This window comes from Camelus ferus, chromosome 35, assembly GCF_009834535.1.
Source record: "Camelus ferus isolate YT-003-E chromosome 35, BCGSAC_Cfer_1.0, whole genome shotgun sequence".
NCBI lineage: Eukaryota > Metazoa > Chordata > Mammalia > Artiodactyla > Camelidae > Camelus > Camelus ferus.
The window spans coordinates 3,712,545-3,725,019 of record NC_045730.1 but is presented as its reverse complement, the minus strand read 5'-3'; the positions used below and the strand labels follow the sequence as shown (position 1 = coordinate 3,725,019).

The following is a 12,475-nucleotide window of genomic DNA, read 5'->3' as shown; positions in this document are numbered from 1 at the left end:
CCTGGTGCTGCCCTGATCAGTTTACATCTGTTAACTCACGTGAGGTGGGCCCTACTGCTGTCCCCGTATTTTGCAGATGAGGAAACAAGTCCAACAGCTCGTTCAAAGCAACCGAGCTGCTAAAACAGCAGAGCGGGGATTTGAACCCGGGCAGTGTGACGCCAGAGTTTATGCTCTAATGCTCCACTTGGCTTAGCCTGAACTTGGCAATATACGGTGCCTACTGACTCTTTTTTTTTAAAATACTACGTGACAGCGGTATGAGTTGTAAGGAATGAGTTTTGAGACATTCTTCCCTCCTTAGATCTCAAGGACTGTTTGGGGCACATTTTAAAATGGCCAAGTCTGTCATAGGTGGACACACACGTACATACTGCCTGCTGTAACTTGCAAAGAGCTGTGGAGGAGAAAGTTTGTTAAATTAGAAGTGAGTGAGGAATGCAGCCAGATTAACGTTCTTTGGTAATAACTTAGAAGTTTGAGGTCTTTCTGGAAATGGGGGGAATTGATCCATTGTTACACCTTGTTTTTCAGTACCTGCCAGAGGTCACTTTGTCATTTGCTTTTTAGTCTGTTCTAGTATCTGTGAATCACGGATAAGATCCAGATGAACTTTCTGATCCCTCTTATGTCTGTTATTTATTAATTGTTTTTATTTGATGAATTCCTGAAGCCCGGGATTCCAAAAAGTTCAAAGCGATATCCTTATTCAAGAAAGCATTTCTTTTGCCAGTATTTCCCAAAGGATCTTTTTTTTTTTAATCTCAAGAACTTTATTATTTTGGGGGTTGGGTTGCAAAATAACAACCAGAAATAAATAGATGTTCCATATTTGAGCAAATGGGCCATTCTCAGAGGTTGAATGTAAATATTAGCTGAAAATGAATGAATTAGGAACATGATAGTAACTACCAGGGCACAGGACACCCCTGAGGCATTCTCCTGGGGGCAGAAACGACGTTTCTCCTCTTTTCTGTGGCCTCTGTTTTAACCTCATCCTCCGACCCTCGTGGGGCCCTGCCCACCCAGCGCCCCACTTTTAGAGGATTTATGGATTTGGCCAGAGAGCGAGGGAGGAGGCTGTGGCCAGCATAGAGGAACCTGTTTTTTTCTTGGAGTAGACGTCCCAGCAAATCAAAGGGTGACCACCGTTGGTGTGACCTGAGAATACCCTCCGTCACCCCGCTGGAAAGTCCACACTTCGCTTTACTCCGATACCTGAAATCCTGCCAACTCGGGCGTTCAGGACATACAGGTCCTCTTACAAATAAATGCAAGCAAATAAATGCTGAGATGACGCTCCCTGCACGCTGGAGCAGCTTCGTCAGTAACTGAGAGGAGATGGGACTTTGTATGGAGGTGGGGCCGGCTGGGATTTATTCAGTCCGCACATACTGACTGATCAAACGCGTCATTGATCGTTGGTCAGTGATTGACCCGGGTGTGGGGAATACAGGGGAGCAGAGGAGGCCAGGGTCCCAGCCCGCGTGAGGCCTACTTTCCTTTTCTTTTGGAGGAGAAACACGGTCAATAAATGGTACGTGGTGCTCGCTTTGGCGCCATGTGCACTAAAATTGGAACGATACAGATAAAACTAGCACGGCCCCTGTGCAAGGGTGACACACACATTCGTGAAATGCCCCGTATTTTTAAATAATGCCATTTGCAGCTACATGGATGGATCTAGAGATTATCCTACTAAGTGAAGTAAAGCAGACAGAGAAAGGCAAATACCGTAGGATACCACTTGTATGTGGAATTTAAAAAAAAATGGCAAAGATGAACTTATTTACAAAATGGAAATAGACCGAAGACAGACAACAAACTTACAGTTACCTAAGGGGAAAGGGGGTCAAGGAGGGGTAAATAAGGAGTTTGAAGTTAATAGATACACACTGCTATGTGAAAAATAAACAAGTTTATACTGTCGAGCACAGGGAACCATATTCAGTACCTGGTGATAACCTACAATGGGAAAGGATCTGGAAAAGAAAGATATATATACACGCATGTATCTGAATCACTTTGCTGTACCCCTGCAACTAACACAACATTGTAGATCAACTCTACTTCAAAAACAAAACTAAACAGTGTGCAAATAAGATCATTTAGATTGTGGCACTGTATGAAATTACAGCAAAGAGAATGGAGAGGTGAAGAGACAAGGCCTGTTCTTAGATTCCTAGGTGCGTGCTTTTGATGGAGAGTGAGGGACAGGAAGAACACCTAATGGATACTCACTGCCGTAAAGTCATGGTCAGGGAAGGAGAGACAGAGGAGGGTGCAGACAGCTCACCAGGTGACATGGAAAAGGCATGCTCTGCCCTCCCCTGGCCCCGAGTGGGCTGTGGTCCTTGTCTCTGTTCCTCCACGAGGTCTGCCGTCGGCTCCCTTGTCACCGCTGTGTTGCTTTGCTGCGACGTTCCTGAGACTTAGCAGGGGGTCAGCGTGTGCATTTGCTGTCGGAGTCGATATGTGGGATCTGACTAGGACGGTTCTGATGAGTACTGAGGAGCTGTACCTTTTTAAAAAACCTCCGCGACTTTTTATGGCCTCTTGCTGCCATGTCAGCGGGTGGGCAAACGAGTGGAAGGAAACTAAAGGGCTGTCCGATGACTTCCCATCCCTGCAGCCCAGGGCTCCCGTGCTTTCGCGTCCTTTGTTCCTTTTAACGTCCACACACGCCCCGTCGGAGGGAGCACGCCTCGCTGTGCTGGAGGACGCGCGTGGTGCTGTAAATCGTTCACTGAACAGGGAATAATACTGCTGATCCATTTTAACATAGTCTTTCTCCTTTTTTTTTCACCCTGAGGATAAAAGCTGGCTCTTAAACTTTTGCCCTGATCTTAATCATATTAAGATAAAAAATAGTAAAATGTCAAATTTTAGTAAGTATAAATGTGAGTTATTCTCTCCAGACCCTTCAGTTTGAAGGCGGGGAGCCCGGGGCTCAGAGGAGGTACTCAGGCTGTCGCGGCTGGTTGGTGGTGGAGTGAAGACCACACCGAAGGCCTCGTGACGTCCAGGATTTAACTCTGGCTCTGAAACAGCCCTAACATGTACCGACAGTCTCCTTCGCCAACCTCAAAAGTGCAGCTTCAACCCCAAAGTCTTGCTTCTCCTGACACCAGGTGCCCGTATCCTCACAAGCAGGCGGGGTTGTGGTCCCGGAGATGGTGGTCCTCCCGCAAGCAGGGATTCCCTGGGGAGCATGACGCTCCCAGGGGCTCCCTGGGGTCAGTCTAACGGCATTCTCGTCCAAAGCTTTCCGAGAACTTCATGCTCCACCCACGAGGCTTGCTTGCTAAGTCGTCAGCTTAACTTATTTACCCCGTATCTTTTATCTCAGTTTTCTGGTTGTATTTTATCTAAGTCATCTTTACTTTAGTGGAGCTAAAGCTGTGGTTTTGCAAATTAAATCAGTTGTGGGTTTCTGCATGTATCTCCTCCATGTGTTTACTAAGCTTTAAAAAAAAGCGCTAACATTATGTCTGTTTTCATCTTGACAGTTGTGTGAGGGAAGATTTGTTTTGCTTAAGGTTCTTTTAAACAAATTCAGAGCTATTTAGCAGAACGCATTTTCAGAAACCAAAATATTTTTAAATGCCCTGTGTAAGCTACCTCTTCAGCCGGAGTCGAATTCCCTTAAAGTTTGGAAGTTTGTCTGTAATGAAGAAATCGCGTGGCATTTGAGTCTGGACTTAATGATTTAGGCAAAGGGAAGGCGTTTGATGTTTTTCGACATGGAAGAGTTGGAAAGACATTTCTTATGGCCAAGGTAGAGGAGGGGTAGGCAGCGCACAGACAAGGGGGTTGGTGCGAATTAGGAATCTATTGTAAGCATCTGGGGAAAATGTCTGATGTTCTCAAGCTAAAGGACTGAACAGTAAGGATCACATGTGAAAGAAACGACCAGGTCAAATTCATGGGGCTTGTCGCACAGTCATTTGTGACGGATGAAAATGAAGGAGTCCTCACAGGTGATTCTGATGCTTCTAGCCTGGACGATTCAGTAGATGGTAATTCCGCGGATGAAAACAGGAGGGGAAGCAGAGGTAGGGGCCTTGAGGAAAAGGCAGAATCCGCATTTGTTTCGGTTGTGCTTGAGGACCTTGGAGAGGCCCAGCGTGTAGATGAACGTTCGGGGCTGAAGGACGCGTAAGCGTAGCTCAAGAAGAATGTACTTTTCCAGTTGCTGCTAAGTAGAGGGTCGCTGGGGCCGCCCACGTGGCCGAGATGAGCCAGAAAGCAGTCAACACCTGGACATGTTCCGTCAGGGTTAGGTAAAGAAAGCTGAACCCACAGGGCAGCCTGCAGAGTGAGCGAAGAGGCGGGAGGGCAGGAGGGAGGAAGGGCAGTTGGCGGGGCGCGGGGCGCGGAGGGAGGAGACCGGGAATGAGCCGGGGTCTGGAAACGGGCCTCGCCCGCGCCCTTCGGGCCGCAGGTGCAGCAGGGGGGCGGGCAGGGCAGGGAAGCAGACGGAAGGCGGCAAGGGGAGCTCGCTGGAGGGGGCGAGGAGGCAGAGCCACACCCCGCGCCTGCGGGAGACGCGGTGTCGGCCTCCCAGGGGATGCGCGCCCCGTGAGCGCACTGGCGAGTGGGAGTGGGGGAGGCTGAAATCGCAAGGATGTCGGGGCGGGGCAGGAAAATAAGGGCTCCGGTTCCAGGGATGTGCCCAGGGCCGCGCTCACATGGGATCCTCAGGGGAGGATAAGAGGCGGAGAAGAGGTAAGTTGAGCGAGAGGGAAGGACGTTGAACCAATGTCTGTCTTGTGGCCTCCATTTTTTTGGTGAAAATAGACAAGCTTATCTGCTGGGGGTGGAGAAGGCAGAGTTATGGTTTTGGAGAAGAAGGAGAAAAAGTGTGAGGCAGCCTGTTTAGGAAACAGGAAACGAAGCAGACCAGGAATGAGATTTAAAAAATTAAGTTACTGTTGTCAGCAGATTCAGTAATAAATCACGTGCTTACATTATCTGTTGCTTTTGCTGTAGTAAAAATACACATAGCGTGATATTTTCCATTTTAAGCATTTTAAGTGTACAATTCAGTGGCATTAATTAGATTCACCGTGTTGCGCGACCTTCACATTATCAAGTTTCCAGAACGCCTTCATCCTCCCAAGCAGAAAGTCTGGACGTGACTCCCTCCCCTCGGCCCCTGGTGATCATCATTCCACTTTCTGTGCCCATGAACTTGCCTTTTCTGAATTTCTCATATTATTGGTTGCTTCTCAAGCATGGTCCATAAAATAAGAAAAGGGGGGATAACAAGGGAATAATTCTAACTATAATGCTCAGTAGACGAAGAGGTCATTCCTAAACCGTCCCCCGTTTTGTGAATCCACTTGTGAAACCCCACGACAGTGTTATAAAATTGGTATGGTGCGTTAGCTGCGAAGTCATTCCGATTTGCTTTGGGACCCCTTCAGTTCTTCCTTGATGTTTACTTTCGACACACGTCCACAACAACGGATGTCTTTTTTTCTCCCATCCAAGTGAGAGCATAGAATCGCGGTTTGGTAAATATCTTTCTGTTTAGCCATCTGTTTCAGAGCGTTGCTTTATCCATGTGAATTTACTCTGTCTGAAATAGGAGTTCCTAAAAACAGCTTTTGTATATGCATCACGTAGAGAGATGAGAGGCTTTGCTGCTGAGACATGTGAACAAAGAGCCACTGGGCTTTAGGGTCAGTTACAGGCGACACGAACAGACCCTCAAGAGGAGACGCAAATAAATCAAGAAGGCGTTGGACTCAGCTCTTTTTAATGGAAATGCTTTTCCTTGCCAAGGGAAGTAAATGCTGATAAGAGACTTACTGGAGGAGTATCTGGTGTTGCAGCCAGTCATCCCTCAGCCAGAGCTGGTGGGAGCCCAGCTGTGCCTCTTCCTGTAGCCGTGGGCGTGGCCTCACGCAGTGCCTTCTACGCTAGGGACTTGTCATCAAGCACGGCATTTCCTCCCCAGGCCTGGAGCTGGCCGCCTCCCCTCTAAATACCGCTGACCCAGCTGTCAAAAAGGGGGACGATTTTCATATTGCTTCCCTACCTCGCCCTTATATCATATCATCCTATTCCAGTGCCGTTTATTTGATTCCCCTCTCTGAGCCTCATTTCTGTCCTAAAGTTGCCACTATGCAGTTTCCTCTCTTCAGCATTGCAGCTCCTTCAGAAATCCATGTGCACGTCACCTACTGGCCTCTGTTGCTTTGTGTGTGAGTCATGTAACCCAAGGTCACTACAATCTGCTTGAAGTTCACGTGTTCACCATTTTTGCATGAGGACACTGTTAGTCAATTTCACAGAGCGTGCAGGTGGTGATGACCCAGTGCTGGTGGGGAGGAGGAGAGAGGGGGTTATTGTTTACTGGGCTCGGAGTTTGGGAAGATGGAAAAGTTCTGGAGGTGGACGGTGGTGATGGTTGCACAGCAAGGCCCTAACAAATTTTGGTAAGGATGTGGAGAAATTGGAACCCTTGTGCACTGTTGTTGGGGATGTAAATTGGTATAGCCACGATGGAAAACAATATGGCAGGTCTTCAGAAAAATTAAGAATGGAATTTTGGTATGATCCAATAGCTCAAAGAGAGATTTGCACACCTACATTCACAGCAGGATTATTCACAATTCACAATAGCCAGTAGGTGGAAACAACCCAAACATCCATTGACAGACGAATGGATAAGCAAAATGGTGATATATACAAAAGGTGGAATATCATTCAGCCTTGAAAAGGAAGGATATTCTGACATATGCTCTAACATGGGGTTGAATAATATTCTACTTCAACCTTTTTAGACTTCTGTTGCCTCCTTTGTAAAATGGGATCAGTAGCGCATTCCTCAGAGGTTGGTGTGAGGATCTAATGAGTCATGAACAGTGATGGGTGACGCATACAGTGCTTTGGTCCATGATACACGCTTGCTTCCTTCTCTTCCCTTCCTAAGTTATAAATTTCATGAGGACCAGGTGCAAGAAACATGCTTTTCTCATTTCCCTAGTTCCTGATGGCACACATTATTGACAGCACAGTTATTACCATGCTTAGTTGCACTGGAGAATCTCCTTACTTAGTAAATGAGAGATCTGCTTGCTCCCAGGGCCCCAGGATTGCAACAGCGATTGTCTGTTTCACTCTTTCCTGCCACTATCCCCACGACCCCCACCACCCGTAAATCAGGAACGTGGGGACAGGAACGGCAGACCCCTGTCGCTCAGGAAAATGAAGCTGGTGTAATACATGGTGGGAATGGGTCTCTCATGGGTAAGAGAGGAGGCTGAACCGTTATCTGATAAACGCAGGTATTGAGGACATGCTGAAAAGAGTCAGATCAGAAGCCAGGGCCCGGTTTTCAGTTAACTTGTCGTCCTCCTTTGTCCTGAGTCAGTAAGAGTCCATCCCTGTGGAGTTAATCACAGCATCTCTGCTTGCTGTCACCAGTTTGTTCTGTGGTCACTGTGTTGTCCGAGTGGGCAAACTGGCACTTACGTTGTCAGTGTGGGTCATTAAAGTGGCAAATCTGATGAAGAATCTCGAGTGGGGTTGATTTTGGTGGAAACATATAGCCATCCATGAACTTTCTGGCAGGAAATGTCAAATGGCAGGAATTAAAACTGTGACAAACAGGTTAACTTCTTTTAGACTGATTTTTCCCCATACTGGTAAAATTCCCGTGAAAAAATTTACTTATGTTCTCTTTTGATTCTTAAAATGTTGTTTTCTCCAAACCTCTCTCTCTGAATCTCCCCCCAAATGTTAACTTAATCCATAAGTTGTTTGTCTTGAGAATTTCTTTCTCCTTTAGTATGAATTAATGACTCCACGCCCAATTCATAGTAGAAATAAGCTTGAGGAGAAAAGTCAAGTTGTTTTGAAATCTACAGTTTATTAAATGAACCTTGCCAATCTAGAGGAAGCAATAAGTTTACTATGTAGAAAATAATAGTCATAAAAGTTTGTGAATATTAGGCACCTAAAATAATATAGCTTTCCCAGTTTTCTGAAAGTAAATATGCCACCCGTGTTACAGAGTAGGCTTCTGCATATCTTAGAAGCAAACACTGCATAGTTCAGAGAGGCCAACCCCATAACTGATTGGAAAATAAAGGATGCCTTCTTTATGCTATTTGAAACCCAAAGAGCAAGATACTCTGTAGGTCTTACAGACTTGGGGGGGGGGGGTCTGTCTAAAAGTAGAGAAAAAGCAAAGTATAGCAAAATACAGTATTGTGCAAACAAACTCATTCTCCCTTTTCTTCCCAGGATCTTGTCCTTAATGGTTACACAGGGCTTCCCAAAGGTTGGAGTCGCTTAGCAATTAAGCAGCAGTTGCTTCGGAGATAAATACAGCAGTGCTCGATGCCCTGGTCCTGGATGGGGTGGGTGGGGGCACAGAAGTGCCTCAGATCTTTAGATCCATCCCACACATAACGATAAAACAGAAATTCACGTGGTACTGATATTTTGCTGTCTTGCCTTTCTTCTAAAATATACAGGTATTGTAACTCCTTTGTATTTCTTTTTTTTTTTTTAAATTGAAGTACAGTCAGTTATAATGTGTCAATTTCTGGTGCACAGCACAGTGTCCCAGTCATGCATATACAGACATATTCGTTTTCATATTTTTTTCATTAAAGGTTATTACAACATACTTCCCTGTACTAGACAAAAGCAGCTTTTTAAATCTATTTTTACATGTAGTGACTAACATTTGTAAATCTCAAACTCCCAGATTTACCCCTTCCCACCCCCTTTCCCTGGTAACCATGAGATTGTTTACTATGTCTGCAAGTCTGTTTCTGTTTTGTAGAAGAGTTCATAGTGGGTTTTTTTTTTTTGTATTTTTTTAGATTCCAAATATGAGTGATATCATACGGTATTTTTCTTTCTCTTTCTGGCTTACTTCTCTTAGAATGACGATCTCTAGGTCAATCCATGTTGCTGCAAATGGCATTATTTTATATTTTTATGACTGAGTAGTATTCCATTGTATAAACATACCACAACTTCTTTATCTAGTCCTCTGTCGATGGACATTTAGGCTTTCCATGTCTCGGCTATTGTAAATAGTGCTGCTGTAAACATTGGGGTGCGTGTATCTTTTTGAATTAGAGTTCCCTCTGGATACATGCCCAGGAGTGGGATTCCTGGGTCATATGGTAAATCTATTTTCAGTCTTTCGAGGAACCTCCATACTGTTTTCCGTAATGGCTGCACCAGACTGCACTCCCACCAGCAGTGTAGGAGGGCTCCCTTTTCTCCACACCCCTTCCAGCGTTTATCGTCTGTGGATTTTTGAATGATGACTGTTCTGACGGGTGTGAGGTGATACCTCATGGCAGTTTTGATTTGCATTTCTCTGATGATTAGCTATGTTGAGCATTTGTTCATGTGCCTGTTGGCCGTTTCTAATTGTAAGGAAAGTAAGTGTGAATCAGTGAAATGTCGGAATAAACAAATTATTTTAATGATATTTGATTAATTGGGGGTATGTAAAATAATTAAAATTTTAAAAAATAATTTAAATGTAAAATAATTTAAATTTAAAATAATTTTAAAATAATTTAAAATAAAAACTAGGTTGTCTGGGGGCCCCCACCTTTAAAAATAGACACTCTGGCTGCCTGGTGTGTTGGAAAGGGCACTCAGGTGCCGAATCAGGACTCCTTTCCCTCTTTGTTGTAAATCTTTGCAGGAGGTAGTTAACCTTTGCACCCAGTTTCTTCACCTGTAGGTTATGGATGACGATTTCTATGTTGCAGAGCTGCTCTGGGCATTCTTTTAGAGGAGTATAGAGCACTCCATCCAGCACACAGTAGGTGCTCAAGCAACAGTAATGAATCCTAAACACATCTAACTCATATTTTCATTGTAAAAATCTGTCATACACTTAAACACATTCAACTCAGCACCGAAAATTGTCTTGGTATATAGCCAACATTCCCCAAAATGTGTTTCCCAAAAGTGCATTTCAGTCTCTCACTTCCTTGTGGAATTTTACGCACATCCTAGATTAATCAGGGGTGAGGGGTGGACTGTATTAACAAGCTGTTCAGTGAGACAAATGATACCGTCCATTTTAGTTACCTGGGGGGAAAACGGAAACTCACTTTGAAGCTACAAGCAAACCATCTGAAAAAATGGTAACCCTCTTAGCATTATGGGGCCAGAGATGACTTCTCCCCTTCCAGTAATTGGGGTGGGGGGACTGGCATGCTGGTTTCCAGTCCTGACAACCGCCTACACAAAGTGTAAGACAAACAAGATCTCTGTCATCTCATCCAGGAAGGATGCACTTGAAGAATAGGCAACAGGAGGGACGGGGGTGGAGAGCGGATGGCGCCTCCCGGGTTTGCGCAGGCTGGTCTTCGGTCCGGCGCTGGCACGGTTTTCCCTGGAGAGCAGACCGGCGGGCGGAGGAGCGTTGTCAGAAATCACCATTAGGAGTGAGCATATTTCATCATCAATGACGGCGTTCTGAGTGTGTGGAGGTGTGTGTTTGCTTTTCTTATGTAACCACAGAGCAGCGGTTAGTTTCTCTGTAACAGATAAGAGTGGCAGGAGGCACTGCTGCCCGAAGTCTTACTCTGAGCTTGAGCTTGGTGAGTTCAGTCATGGCAGACCGCGTCCTTTTTCCTCTCTCACCTTTCCCCAACACCACCCTTTCCCATTCTTTAAAAGAAATTTAAGGCATTTATTGATTTATATCTTCCACTGATTCCACATAATTTCTTTTTTTTTAAATTGAAGTATAGTTGATTTACAGTATTGCTAGTTTCTGGTGTACAGCAAAGTGATTCAGTATTTTATTTATATATATACACACACACACATTTTTTCTTTTTTCCTCTCCATTTGGGGATAGAAAGGAGCCAGAGTGGGCTCAGCAGAGCATCGGGAAGCACAGGCCACGCTGGCAGTACTTTCCGATGCCCGGATACCACCTGTGTGACTTTTCCTTTTCTTTTTAAAACTAAAGCCAGCAGGATGCGTGCACACCAATTACTGAGCACACAGAAATCCGGGAGCTGCTATATTGAAGGAGCGACTTCAAAGGACAGTGGCAGGAGCTGGCCGCCCCCCTGCCAGGAGTCTAAAGGGCTGTGTTCCCGCACCCCGGGGAGAGGAGCTGACTCCTGACCGGGGCCTTTCTCCGAGCTCTGCGGAGGGACCCCACGTAGGGAAAGGGCGTGTTGGCAAACAGGTTTGCCACCAACTTTGGGACCTTCTGCACCCAAGCGGAAAACGAAAACTTAAAAAAAAATTATTTTATTGCATTTGGCAGAAACAATGAAAAGAATGCGAACTTGGCTTTGAATACGTTGCACATTATGGATTATATATGTTTCCAGTGTATTTCTAGGAATACCTAGGGGAGCCGTGATGTGGGCAGCCTTTATCGCCTCCATTCTTTTTAGATAAGGAATTTGAAGCGCACGGCGGGCAGGTGACCTTGTAACATCAGATTCTTCCATGTTAAGCTGATCTTTGACTTTCTCACGTGCGCCCCTACTGCTACAATCAAACACCTAAAAACGGGTGGGAACCCACACCTGACAACCCAGTTGCTGAATTACACGCACTCACTGCTCCTGCCTTACTGACCTCCACGCTTTCCATCAGCGCTCGTATTCGTGTTTTGTTGCTTCCACTAAAATGCAAGCATTTCGAGCATGAAGCACGTTTAATATATGCTTAGTGAGTATTTATTGTGTGAATGATACTGTTAAACAGATCATTTGTGTGTTATTCCCATAATACCAGACCTCGAGGACATTTCTCCCAGACGGCAGGTTTGTCAGCAACACAGCGAGCACAGCCCGCCAGCCTGGACACCCTCGTGCGCTGGAGGGAGTTGGGGACCAAAACAGCCCCGAGAGCTGAGTCTCTGCTCCCTCATTTTATAGGCAAAGAGGCTGAGGCCCACAGCGGGGAAGAGATTTTTCCCCGGTTTCGCTCCTTCCTCATCCAGCCTCTCCATTCTTAGAACACAAGGGCTGGCCCCTGTGAGAACCGTGGGCCCCTTGCAAGCCCCGGCTCCCGGCCCTGACACTCAGGAACATGCTGAAAAGATGCGGTTTCTTCCCTGGACCTTAAATGCAATCGTACAGAAATGCCCTTGGGTTCAGCATTTACATGAGTTCATCTAGAAATCAGATACTCTCCAAAGAGGAAGGGGCGGGGAGGGGGGGACCATTTGAAACTGTAATATGAATACTTTTTGGAGAAAAGAGTGAAGAGAAGCTGTCACTGCACAGGGAAGAGAGAAGACCGGGAGGTGATTTTAATATGTAGCATCTGCATAAGAAGCATCATTGAAAAGAGTGTCCTAACTAGTAACTTTCCAGTCTTCATTTAAAAGAGACAAATAGGGTTATAGTCCAGAAGGACATTTTCTGTTTAGTTGCAAAAGGGGAAAAAAAAGTGATTAGAAGGACTCAGTAGAGACTAAGCTTCATGCCAAACACGCCTCATTTCC

General features: G+C 45.5%; 1 protein-coding gene and 1 non-coding gene across 2 annotated transcripts in view; both read left to right on the top strand.

The window, feature by feature from the left end:
* Positions 1 to 12,475, top strand: part of PRKCQ (protein kinase C theta) — a 131,658-nt gene that overhangs the window by 13,871 nt on the left and 105,312 nt on the right. The window lies entirely within an intron of this gene.
* LOC116661628 lies at positions 1,544 to 1,651 on the top strand. Its single transcript, XR_004317581.1, has one exon. It is a non-coding gene; the product is annotated as a U6 spliceosomal RNA (small nuclear RNA).